Source organism: Anser brachyrhynchus (assembly GCF_964034855.1).
Source record: "Anser brachyrhynchus genome assembly, contig: SCAFFOLD_709, whole genome shotgun sequence".
NCBI classification, from domain to species: Eukaryota; Metazoa; Chordata; class Aves; order Anseriformes; family Anatidae; genus Anser; species Anser brachyrhynchus.
This window is the reverse complement of record NW_027663507.1, coordinates 45-12,737: the sequence shown is the minus strand read 5'-3', so window position 1 is coordinate 12,737 and position 12,693 is coordinate 45. Positions and strand designations below refer to the sequence as shown.

At 68.0% G+C, this 12,693-nt stretch overlaps 2 long non-coding RNA genes across 5 annotated transcripts; both read right to left on the bottom strand.

Moving 5' to 3' along the window:
* Positions 1-299: 299 nt before the first annotated feature.
* On the bottom strand, positions 300-4,939 carry LOC308187373. Its single transcript, XR_013944644.1, has 4 exons — positions 4,782-4,939; positions 4,118-4,241; positions 1,782-1,955; positions 300-470 (listed from the first exon to the last, which is right to left on the bottom strand). It is a non-coding gene; the product is annotated as an uncharacterized lncRNA (long non-coding RNA).
* Positions 4,940-6,112: 1,173 nt separating this feature from the next.
* LOC308187372 lies at positions 6,113-11,974 on the bottom strand. 4 transcript variants are annotated; one of them, XR_013944640.1, is made up of 5 exons: positions 11,815-11,974; positions 10,992-11,115; positions 9,530-9,655; positions 6,822-7,260; positions 6,113-6,780 (listed from the first exon to the last, which is right to left on the bottom strand). It is a non-coding gene; the product is annotated as an uncharacterized lncRNA (long non-coding RNA). The 4 variants fall into 4 exon arrangements; XR_013944641.1 differs by having other exon boundaries at positions 6,113-6,842; positions 6,925-7,260; XR_013944642.1 differs by having other exon boundaries at positions 6,115-6,450; positions 6,554-7,260.
* Between the last annotated feature and the right edge of the window lie 719 nt (positions 11,975-12,693).

Below are 12,693 nucleotides of genomic sequence, written 5' to 3'. Positions count from 1 at the left end.
GTCACGTCTAAGCCTTATATCCCCTCCAGGCCCTATAGGGTCACCCCCCAGGCCCTATAGGGTCACCGCCAGGCCCTATAGGGTCACCGCCAGGCCCTATAGGGTCACGTCTAAGCCTTATATCCCCTCCAGGCCCTATAGGGTCCCCTGCAGCGGCCATGACACACCCAGACCCCCCCCCCCCCCATGGCAGCCCCGAGGCCTCACCCCATAGGGGACACCCCACATAGGGGACACCCCACGGGGTCACTACGGGGACCCCATAGGGTTACTACGGGACCCCCCCCACTATAGGGCCGCCCTATAGGGCCCCCCCCGTGGCTCACCCAGCGTCAGGGTGACGTTGCCGTGGAAACAGCCCCGCAGGCCGTCGTAGCACTGCACCACGGTGCCGTTGTCGGGGGGGCACGGCCCCGCGGGGGGGCAGCCGTAGCACCAGACCCCGTTGGGCACCCGCGCGCTCTCATTGCCTGCCAGTTGGGTGGGGGGGGGTCAAGGTCAAAGACCACCCCCCCCAGGGACCCCCAACCCACCCAAAGTGCCCCCAAAGCCCCCCCGGGTGCCCCCCAGAGCCTCCCAGTTGCCCCCAGTTGCCCCAGATGACCCAGACCCCCCCAAAGACCCCCAAAGTGCCCCCAGACCCCCCCCAAATGCCCCCCAAGACCTCCCCAAAGACCCCCAAAGTGCCCCCAGACCCCCCCCCCAAATGCCCCCCAAGACCCCCCCAAGACCACCCCAGCCCCTCCCCAATGCCCCCCAGCCCCCCCCAAATGCCCCCCAACCCCCCTCCAGGCCCCCCAATGCCCCCCAAACCACCCCATATGCCCACCAACGACCCCAAGACCCCCCCCAATGACCCCAAGACCCCCCCAATGACCCCAAGGCCCCCCCAATGCCCCCAAGACCCCCTCCAATGCCCCCCATACCCCCCTCAAATGCCCCCAGCCCCCCCCTCCAGGCCCCCTAATGCCCCCCAGACCCCCCGAAATTCCCCCCAGACCCCCTCCAATGCCCCCCATACCCCCCTCAAATGCCCCCAGCCCCCCCCTCCAGGCCCCCTAATGCCCCCCAGACCCCCGAAATGCCCCCAAGACCCCCTCCAATGCCCCCCATACCCCCCTCAAATGCCCCCAGCCCCCCCCTCCAGGCCCCCCAATGCCCCCCAGACCCCCTGAAATGCCCCCCAGACCCTCTCCAATTCCCCCCCCAACCCCTCGCAATGCCCCCCAGTCCCCCCCCCAGCCCCCCAGCGCCCCCCAGCCCCCCCCCAAATGCCCCCCAACCCCCCTCCAGGCCCCCCAATGCCCCCCAAACCACCCCATATGCCCCCCAACGACCCCAAGACCCCCCCAATGCCCCCAAGACCCCCCCAATGACCCCAAGACCCCCTCCAATGCCCCCCATACCCCCCTCAAATGCCCCCAGCCCCCCCCATGCCCCCCAGACCCCCCGAAATGCCCCCCCAGACCCTCTCCAATTCCCCCCCCCAACCCCTCCCAATGCCCCCCAGCCCCCCCCCAAATGCCCCCCAACCCCCCTCCAGGCCCCCCAATGCCCCCCAAACCACCCCATATCCCCACCAACGACCCCAAGACCCCCCCCAATGCCCCCCAGAACCCCCCCAATGCCCCCAAGACCCCCTCCAATGCCCCCAGCCCCCCCCTCCAGGCCCCCTAATGCCCCCCAGACCCCCCGAAATGCCCCCCAGACCCTCTCCAATGCCCCCCAGTCCCCCCCCCAGCCCCCCAGCCCCCCCCCCAAAACGCCCCCCAGCCTCTTACCGGGCAGGGGCAGGGCCCCGTCCCCCCCCAGGGGCAGCTGCCGGTTGCAGCCCCCCTCCCCGCACTGGCGGCGCTGGGCGAAGACCACGAGGCCGAAGAGCTCCAGGGCCCGGTCGTTGGCCCCCACCTGGCCCCGGCCGCAGCCGCGCGCCCCCAGGGCGAAGCGGCCATGGCCTGGTGGGGGTGGGGGGGGTCACGTGAGTGCTGTGACCCCCACCCCAAAAAAGTGACCTGACACCCCCTCCCCATGTGGACACCCACCCACCACAGGACCCCAATAGTGGCCACAGAGGGAACCCCAAAACCTCCCCAGGGACCCCAGGACCCAACCCAGGACCCCCAGAACCCACCCAGGGACCCCAATAAACCTCCCCAGGGACCCCAATAACCCACCCAGGGACCCCAATAACCCACCCAGGGACCCCCATAACTCACCAGTGACCCCAGTACTCAACCTGGGACCCCAATAACCCACCCAGGGACCCCCATAACTCACCAGTGACCCCAATACTCAACCTGGGACCCCAATAACCCACCCAAGGACCCCCATAACTCACCAGTGACCCCAGTACTCAACCTGGGACCCCAATAACCCACCCAGGGACCCCCATAACTCACCAGTGACCCAGTACTCAACCTGGGACCCCAATAACCCACCCAGGGACCCCCATAACTCACCAGTGACCCCAGTACTCAACCTGGGACCCCAATAACCCACCCAGGGACCCCCATAACTCACCAGTGACCCCAATACTCAACCTGGGACCCCAATAACCCACCCAAGGACCCCCATAACTCACCAGTGACCCCAGTACTCAACCTGGGACCCCAATAACCCACCCAGGGACCCCCCATAACTCACCAGTGACCCCAATACTCAACCTGGGACCCCAATAACCCACCCAAGGACCCCCCATAACTCACCAGTGACCCCAATACTCAACCTGGGACCCCAATAACCCACCCAAGGACCCCCATAACTCACCAGTGACCCCAGTACTCAACCTGGGACCCCAATAACCCACCCAGGGACCCCCATAACTCACCAGTGACCCCAATACTCAACCTGGGACCCCAATAACCCACGACCCCCATAACTCACCAGTGACCCCAGTACTCAACCTGGGACCCCCAATAACCCACCCAGGGTCCCTCAAAACCTCCCCAGAGACCCCGCTACCCAACTGGGCCCCCCTATAACCCACCCAGGAACCCCAATACTCATCACGGGACCCCCGTGTCTCAACCAGAGACCCCAACACCCAACCCAGGACCCCCAGAACCCAACACGGGGACCCCCAGAACTCCAAGGGACCCCAGTACCCAACCTGGGACGCTAATAACCCACCCAGGGACCCCAATAACCCACCCAGGGACCCCAATAACCCACCCAGGGACCCCAATAACCCACCCAGGGACCCTAATACCCAACCTGGGTCCCCCATAACCCACCCAGGGACCCCAATAACCCACCCAGGGACCCTAACACCCACCTGGGTCCCCCATAACCCACCCAGGGACCCCAATAACCCACCCAGGGACCCCAATAACCCACCCAGGGACCCCAATACCCAACCTGGGACCCCCATAACCCACCCAGGGACCCCAATAACCCACCCAGGGACCCTAACACCCAACCTGGGTCCCCCATAACCCACCCAGGGACCCCAATAACCCACCAGGACCCCAATAACCCACCCAGGGACCCTAACACCCAACCTGGGTCCCCCATAACCCACCCAGGGACCCCAATAACCCACCCAGGGACCCTAACACCCAACCTGGGTCCCCCATAACCCACCCAGGGACCCCCATAACCCACCCAGGGACCCTAACACCCAACCTGGGTCCCCCATAACCCACCCAGGGACCCCAATAACCCACCCAGGGACCCCAATAACCCACCCAGGGACCCTAACACCCAACCTGGGTCCCCCATAACCCACCCAGGGACCCCAATAACCCACCCAGGGACCCCAATAAACCCACCCAGGGACCCTAACACCCAACCTGGGTCCCCCGTAACCCACCCAGGGACCCCAATAACCCACCCAGGACCCTAACACCCAACCTGGGTCCCCCATAACCCACCCAGGGACCCCAATAACCCACCCAGGGACCCCAATAACCCACCCAGGGACCCTAACACCCAACCTGGGTCCCCCATAACCCACCCAGGGACCCCAATAACCCACCCAGGGACCCTAACACCCAACCTGGGTCCCCATAACCCACCCAGGGACCCCAATAACCCACCCAGGGACGCCCGATATCCAATCCAGGACCCCCAACACCCACCCCAGGCCCCCCCAAGGAGCCCCCCCCCCGTGACTCACTCCAGGTGACCGCCGCCAGCCCCTCGGCGCAGACGTCGCTCTCGGCGTCGCAGGTGACGTTTGGCGGCCTCGCGGCAGCCCCCGGCGTCCCCCCCGCAGCTCAGGCACTGCAGCCCCACGGCGCCTGCCGGCCCCACACGTGTGGGTCCCGGGCCAGCCCACGCCGCGCCCCCCACACCCGTGGGGTGTCACCGGCCCCACCCTGCCCGCGGGGCGGCGTCCCCCGGGACCTGTCCCGGCCTGTCCCGCGGCGCGCCCCGCTGACACCCCAACAGCCCCAGCCCCACAGATTTACCCCCCCCCCCCCCCCCCAGCTTCTCCCGACCCCAAGCCAGCCCCACGGCGGCCCCCACACCCCGCGCCCACCCTGTAGATTCCGCCCCATCGTCCCCAGCCCCCGACACCCCCCCCGACACCCCCCAGCCCCCACCCCACATGCCCCAACACCCCCCTGCCCCCACATCCCACTGACACCCCCTGCCCACCCCATATCCCCCGACACACCCCCCTAGCCCCACATCCCCCCCCCCCATCCCCCTGACACCCCCTTGCCCCACATCCCCCCGCCCAGCCCCACACCTCCCGCCCCCACGGCAGCGCCCCCCCCCAAGCCCCTGCCCCACACCCCCAGCCCCCCAAATCCCGTCCCCCCCCCGCCCCATACCTGGCAGCAGCAGCAGCAGCGGCAGCAGCCGGGGGGCCCCCCCCGATGCCGGCCCCACATCCCGGCCCCGTCCTGGCCCTGCCCGTGCCGTGGGGCGCTGCCGCCCCAATTTATGGCAGCGCTCAAGGGTGGGGCAGAGGTGGGGGGCCCCCGGGGCTCCCCGCCCCATAGCACGGCCCACGGCACCCCACGGGCTCCCTGCCCCACGGCACGGCCCCCACGGACATCCCACGGCATCCCCGCCCCATAAGCCTGCCCCATAGGCCTGCCCCATTCCACTGCTAGCCCGGCTCTAGCTCTCTGCCCCATAGCTCTGCCCCATAGCGCTGCCCCATAGCCCTACCGCATAGCTCTGCTCTATAAGCCCTGCCCCATAGCCTTACCCCATAGCTCTGCCCCATAATCCTGCCCCATAGCCCTGCCCCATAGCCCTGCCCCATAATCCTGCCCCATAGCGCTGTCCCATAGCCCTACCCCATAATCCTGCCCCATAGCGCTGCCCCATAGCGCTGCCCCATAGCCCTGCCCCATAGCTCTGCCCCATAGCCCTGCCCCATAATCCTGCCCCATAGCTCTGCCCCATAGCCCTGCCCCATAGCCCTGCCCCATAGCGCTGTCCCATAGCCCTGCCCCATAGCCCTGCCCATAGCCCTGCCCCATAGCGCTGTCCCATAGCCCTGCCCCATAGCGCTGCCCCATAGCCCTGCCCCATAATCCTGTCCCATAGCCCTGCCCCATAGCTCTGCCCCATAATCCTGCCCCATAGCGCTGTCCCATAGCCCTGCCCCATAGCGCTTGCCCCATAATCCTGCCCCATAGCCCTGCCCCATAGCTCTGCCCCATAGCGCTGTCCCATAGCCCTACCCCATAGCTCTGCCCCATAATCCTACCCCATAGCCCTGCCCATAGCTCTGCCCCATAGCGCTGCCCCATAGCGCTGCCCCCATAGTGCTGTCCCATAGCCCTGCCCCATAATCCTGCCCCATAGCCCTGCCCCATAGTGCTGTCCCATAGCCCTGCCCCATAGCTCTGCCCCCATAATCCTGCCCCATAGCCCTGCCCCATAGCCCTGCCCCATAGCTCTGCCCCATAATCCTGCCCCATAGCCCTGCCCCATAGTGCTGTCCCATAGCCCTGCCCCATAGCCCTGCCCCATAGCTCTGCCCCATAATCCTGCCCCATAGCCCTGCCCCATAGCCCTGCCCCATAATCCTGCCCCATAGCCCTGCCCCATAATCCTGCCCCATAGCCCTGCCCCATAGCCCTGCCCCATAGCTCTGCCCCCTAGCGCTGCCCCACAGCCTGGCCCGGAAGTGGGGAGCCACTGAGTCACCCCCCCAAAACTGAGTCACAGCCCTGGGGGGGGGGGGGGGGCGGGAGGGGGACCCGCCCTGCCCCACATGGGACCCGGGTGCCCAGACCCACAGCGCAGGCGGCGGCGTAACAAATGAAGAGCCTTTAATTAATTATAAATAATCAAGCTAATTGGGGGGGGACGGGGGCAGAGCAGCAAGGGGGGGGGGGTCCAGTTGTGGGTCCGGGGCCTCCGGTTGTGGGTTTGGGGCCTCCAAATATGGGTCTGAGGCCTCCAGTTGTGGGTCTGGGGCCTCCAGTTGTGGGTCTGGGCCTCCAGTTGTGGGTCTGGGGCCTCCAGTTGTGGGTCTGGGGCCTCCAGTTGTGGGTCTGGGCCTCCAGTTATGGGTCTGGGGCCTCCAGTTATGGGTCTGGGGTCTCCAAATATGGGTCTGGGGTCTCCAGTTGTGGGTCTGGGCCTCCAGTTATGGGTCTGGGGCCTCCAGTTGTGGGTCTGGAGTCTCCAGTTATGGGTCTGGGCCTCCAGTTGTGGGTCTGGGCCTCCAGTTATGGGTCTGGGGCCTCCAGTTGTGGGTCTGGAGTCTCCAGTTATGGGTCTGGGCCTCCAGTTGTGGGTCTGGAGTCTCCAGTTATGGGTCTGGGGCCTCCAGTTGTGGGTCTGGGCCTCCAGTTATGGGTCTGGGGCCTCCAGTTGTGGGTCTGGAGTCTCCAGTTATGGGTCTGGGCCTCCAGTTGTGGGTCTGGGGGCTCCAGTTGTGGGTCTGGGGGCTCCAGTTGTGGGTCTGGGCCTCCAGTTGTGGGTCTGGGGGCTCCAGTTGTGGGTCTGGGCCTCCAGTTGTGGGTCTGGGGCCTCCAGTTATGGGTCTGGGGGCTCCAGTTATGGGTCTGGGCCTCCAGTTGTGGGTCTGGGCCTCCACTTGTGGGTCCGGGGCCTCCTACGCGTGGGGCACGGCGAGGGTGAGGAGGCCGAGGAGGAGGAGGAGGCTGAGGCCGAGGCCGCGCTGGGGGGCGGCGGCGGAGGCGGGGTCCCCGGGCAGGCGGTTGCAGAAGGACCCCTGGCAGCACCGGGGGGGGCCCCCCCGCTGCCCCCCCTCCAGCCCCACGGGGGTCTCGCACCACGGCTCCGAGGCGCAGCCCCGAACCAGCCAGGGCTCCCCCGAGGGGCCTGGGGGGGCGGGAGTCAGTGTCGGGGGGGGGGGCCAGCCCCACAGGGGGACCCCAGCCCCACAGGGGGACCCCAGCCCCATAGGGACCCCAGCCCCATAGGGACCCCAGCCCCATAGGGACCCCCCCTGGCCCATAGGGACCCCCCCCCTCCCCAGCCCCATAGGGCGCCCCCAGCCCTATAAGGACCCCCCCAGCCCTATAGGGACCCCCCGGCTCCATAGGGACCCCCAACCCCATAGGGCCCCCCAGCCCCCATAGGGCCTCATAGGAACCCCCAGCCCCATAGGGAGCCCCGCCCCATAAGGAACCCCCTGCCCCATATAGCCCCCCAGCCCCATAGGGACCTCTGGCCCTATAGAGCCCTATAGGGACCCCCAGCCCCATAGGGACCCCCCTGGCCCATAGGGACCCCCCTGGCCCATAGGGTGCCCCCAGCCCTATAAGGACCCCCCCCAGCCCCATAGGGACCCATAGGCAACCCCCTATAGATTCCTATGAGCCCCATAGCAGCCCCCTGGCCCCATAGGGACCCCCCCAGCCCTATAGGGACCCCCAACCCCATAGGGACCCCCAACCCCATAGGGACCCCCAGCCCCCATAGGGCCTCATAGGAACCCCCAGCCCCATAGGGACCCCCGCCCCATAAGGAACCCCCTGCCCCATATAGCCCCCCAGCCCCATAGGGACCTCTGGCCCTATAGAGCCCTATAGGGACCCCCAGCCCCATAGGGACCCCCCTGGCCCATAGGGACCCCCCCTGGCCCATAGGGTGCCCCCAGCCCTATAAGGACCCCCCCCAGCCCCATAGGGACCCATAGGCAACCCCCTATAGATTCCTATGAGCCCCATAGCAGCCCCCTGGCCCCATAGGGACCCCCCAGCCCTATAGAGACCCCTGGCTCCATAGGGACCCCCAACCCCATAGGGACCCCCAACCCCATAGGGACCCCCCAGCCCTATAGGGACCCCCAACCCCATAGGGACCCCCAACCCCATAGGGACCCCCAGCCCCCATAGGGCCTCATAGGAACCCCCAGCCCCATAGGGACCCCCCGACCCATAAGGAACCCCCTGCCCCATATAGGCCCCCAGCCCCATAGGGACCCCCCTGGCCCATAGGGACTCCCCCCTCCCCAGCCCCATAGGGCGCCCCCAGCCCTATAAGGACCCCCCCCCCAGCCCCATAGGGACCCATAGACAACCCCCTATAGATTCCTATGAGCCCCATAGCAGCCCCCTGGCCCCATAGGGACCCCCCAGCCCTATAGGGACCCCCCTGGCCCATAGGGACCCCCCCTGGCCCATAGGGTGCCCCCAGCCCTATAAAGACCCCCCCAGCCCCATAGGGACCCATAGGCAACCCCCTATAGATTCCTATGAGCCCCATAGCAGCCCCCTGGCCCCATAGGGACCCCCCAGCCCTATAGGGACCCCCAACCCCATAGGGACCCCCAACCCCATAGGGACCCCCAGCCCCCATAGGGCCTCATAGGGACCCCCAGCCCCATAGGGACCCCGGCCCCAGAAGGAACCCCCCTGCCCCATATAGCCCCCCAGCCCCATAGGGACCTCTGGCCCTATAGAGCCCTACAGGGACCCCCAGCCCCATAGGGACCCCCCAGCCCTATAGGGACCCCCGGCTCCATAGGGACCCCCAACCCCATAGGGACCCCCAGCCCCCATAGGGCCTCATAGGAACCCCCAGCCCCATAGGGACCCCCGCCCCATAAGGAACCCCCTGCCCCATATAGCCCCCCAGCCCCGTAGGGACCCATAGGCAACCCCCTATAGATTCCTATGAGCCCATAGCAGCCCCCTGGCCCCATAGGGACCCCCCAGCCCTATAGGGACCCCTGGCTCCATAGGGACCCCCAACCCCATAGGGCCCCCCAGCCCCCATAGGGCCTCATAGGAACCCCCAGCCCCATAGGGACCCCCCGCCCCATAAGGAACCCCCTGCCCCATATAGCCCCCCAGCCCCATAGGGACCCATAGGCAACCCCCTATAGATTCCTATGAGCCCCATAGCAGCCCCCTGGCCCCATAGGGACCCCCCCAGCCCTATAGGGACCCCCGGCTCCATAGGGACCCCCAACCCCATAGGGCCCCCCCAGCCCCCATAGGGCCCCATAGGAACCCCCAGCCCCATAGGGACCCCCGCCCCATAAGGAACCCCCTGCCCCATATAGCCCCCCAGCCCATAGGGACCCCTGGCCCTATAGAGCCCTATAGGGGCCCCCACCCCATAGGGACCCCCCACCCCGTACCGTAGGTGTCCGCCAGGACGCAGTGGGTCAGGCCCCCCCGGCACTGCAGCGCTGTGGGGCGGCAGCCGTCGGGCGCGGGCCCCTCGCACGCCCAGCACCGCAGCCCCGAGGGGGGCGGCTCGGCCTCTGCGCCAGTACAGACCAGTATAAACCAGTGCCCCACGCTGCAGGACCCCCTGCACCCCCCCCGGCTGCCCCCCCAGGTCCTCCCAGCCCACCCCAGTCCCCTCCCAGTATACGCAAGTCCCCTCCAGTGTCCCCCAAGCCCCTCCCAGTATATCCCAGTCCCCTCCCAGTCCCTCCCAGTGCCCCCCAGTCCCACCCAGTACATGCAAGTCCCCTCCCAGTGCCCCCCAGTCCCCTCCCAGTGCCCCCCAGTTCCCTCCCAGTATATGAAAGTCCCCTCCCAGTGCCCCCCAGTACCCTCCCAGTCCCTCCCAGTGCCCCCCAGCCCCTCCCAGTATATCCTAGTCCTTCCCAGTACGTGCAAGTCCCCTCCCAGTGCCCCCCAGTCCCCTCCCAGCCCCTCCCAGTGCATGCAAGTCCCCTCCCAGTGCCCCCCAGACCCCTCCCAGCCCCTCCCAGTGCCCCTCAGTTCCCTCCCAGCATATCCCAGTCCCTCCCAGTATATGCAAGTCCCCTCCCAGTGCCCCTCAGTCCCCTCCCAGTGCCCCTCAGTCCCTCCCAGTGCCCCCCAGTCCCACCCAGTACATGCAAGTCCCCTCCCAGTGCCCCCCAGTCCCCTCCCAGTGCCCCCCAGTTCCCTCCCAGTATATGAAAGTCCCCTCCCAGTGCCCCCCCAGTCCCCTCCCAGTCCCTCCCAGTGCCCCCCAAGCCCCTCCCAGTATATCCTAGTCCCTCCCAGTATATGCAAGTCCCCTCCCAGTACCCCTCAGTCCCCACCCAGTGCCCCCCAGTCCCCTCCCAGTCTATCCCAGTCCCTCCCAGTGCCCCTCAGTCCCCTCCCAGTGCCCCCCAGTCCCCCCCCAGACCCTCCCAGTGCCCCCCAGTCCCTCCCAGTGCCCACCAGTCCCACCAGTACATGCAAGTCCCCTCCCAGTGCCCCCCAGTCCCCTCCCAGTGCCCCCCAGTCCCTTCCCAGTCCCTCCCAGTGCCCCTCAGTCCCCACCCAGTGCCCCCCAGTCCCCTCCCAGTGCCCCCCAGACCCCTCCCAGTCCCTCCCAGTGCCCCCCAGTTCCCTCCCAGTATATGAAAGTCCCCCTCCCAGTGCCCCCCAGTCCCCTCCAGTCCCTCCCAGTGCCCCCCAAGCCCCTCCCAGTATATCCTAGTCCCTCCCAGTATATGCAAGTCCCCTCCCAGTACCCCTCAGTCCCCACCCAGTGCCCCCCAGTCCCCTCCCAGTCTATCCCAGTCCCTCCCAGTGCCCCTCAGTCCCCTCCCAGTGCCCCCCCAGTCCCCCCCCAGACCCTCCCAGCGCCCCCCAGTCCCTCCCAGTGCCCACCAGTGCCGCAGCGGGTGCCATTGCAGCACCGCACCAGGTACAGGCTGGGCCCGCTGTCGAAGCCCAGCAGCCCCCGGCACGGCCCGGCCTGGCCGCAGCCCCCGGATCCGATCGTCCCCGGGCTCTGCGGGGGGGGGGGGCACGGGGAGGGGGGGGGAGTCAGGGCCGGGACCCCCCCCCTCGTGGGGACCCCAGCACCAAAGGAGCCCCACACCCAGGGGTTCTCAGGACCCCAACGATGGCCCCAAAGCCCCCCCAAAACCCCATAAAGTGACCAGGACCCCCCCCCCCCCCCCCCCGGACCCCCCCCCCCATGGTGACCCCAATACCCCCCCCAGGACCCCCCAGACCCCTCCAGGACACCCCCCCCCCCCCTCCCAGGACCCCCCCATGGTGACCCAGGACCCCCGAAGGCCCCCCTGGACCCTCCCAGGCCCCCCCCCCCAGGACCCCCCCGACTCACCCCCTTCCCCAATACCCCCCCAGGACCCTCCCATAGTGACCCAGGACCCCCCAGGGACCCCCCCCCCCAAGACCCTCCCCAGGGCCCCCCGGCCCCCATCTTCTCCAAGACCCCCCCCAGGACCCCCCAGGACCCCCCCATGGTGACCCAGGACCCCCCCAAGACCCCCCCAGGACCCCCCCCAGGACCCCCAGGACCCCCAGGACCCCCCCATAGGTGACCCAGGACCCCCCAAGACCCCCCCAGGACCCCCCCATGGTGACCCAGGACCCCCAAGACCCCCCCAGGACCCCCCCCAGGACCCCCAAGACCCCCCCAGGACCCCCCCCAGGACCCCCCCGGACCCCCCCCCAGCCCCACCTTCGCCCCCCAGGCGCGTGGTCAGGTCCAGGCAGACGTCCCCGGGGCGGGGGCAGCGCAGGGCGAGGGGGGGGCGCCCGCAGGAGCCGTCGGCGGCCGAGCAGGAGGGGCAGAAACGGGGGGGGCCGGGCGCGGGGGGGGGCTCTGGGGGGGGGGAGGGGGAGGATCACGTGACCTCCTCAGCCACCCCCCCCCCCTTCCCCTCCCCCCTCCCCCTGTCCCTGGGGGGGGGACCCCAAAGCCACCGCCCCTATGGGGGACCCCAATGTCCCTGTCCCCATAGGTGACCCCACCCTATGGGTGACCCCAATCCCACCGTCCCATACGGGTGACCCCAATATCCCTGCCCCTATGGGTGACCCCAATATCCCTGTCCCTATGGGTGACCCCAATCCCACCGTCCCCATATGGGTGACCCCAATATCCCTGCCCCTATGGGTGACCCCAATCCCACCGTCCCCATATGGGTGACCCCAATATCCCTGCCCCTATGGGTGACCCCAATCCCACCGTCCCCATATGGGTGACCCCAATATCCCTGCCCCTATGGGTGACCCCAATATCCCTGTCCCCATAGGTGACCCCACCCTATGGGTGACCCCAATGTCACTGTCCCCATATGGGTGACCCCAATATCCCTGCCCCTATGGGTGACCCCAATCCCACCGTCCCCATATAGGTGACCCCCAATATCCCTGCCCCTATGGGTGACCCCAATATCCCTGTCCCCATAGGTGACCCCACCCTATGGGTGACCCCAATCCCACTGTCCCCATATCGGTGACCCCAATATCCCTGTCCCTATGGGTGACCCCAACCCCATTATCCCCATATTGGTGACCCCAATACCCCCATGCACTCCCCCTGCCCCTATTTGGG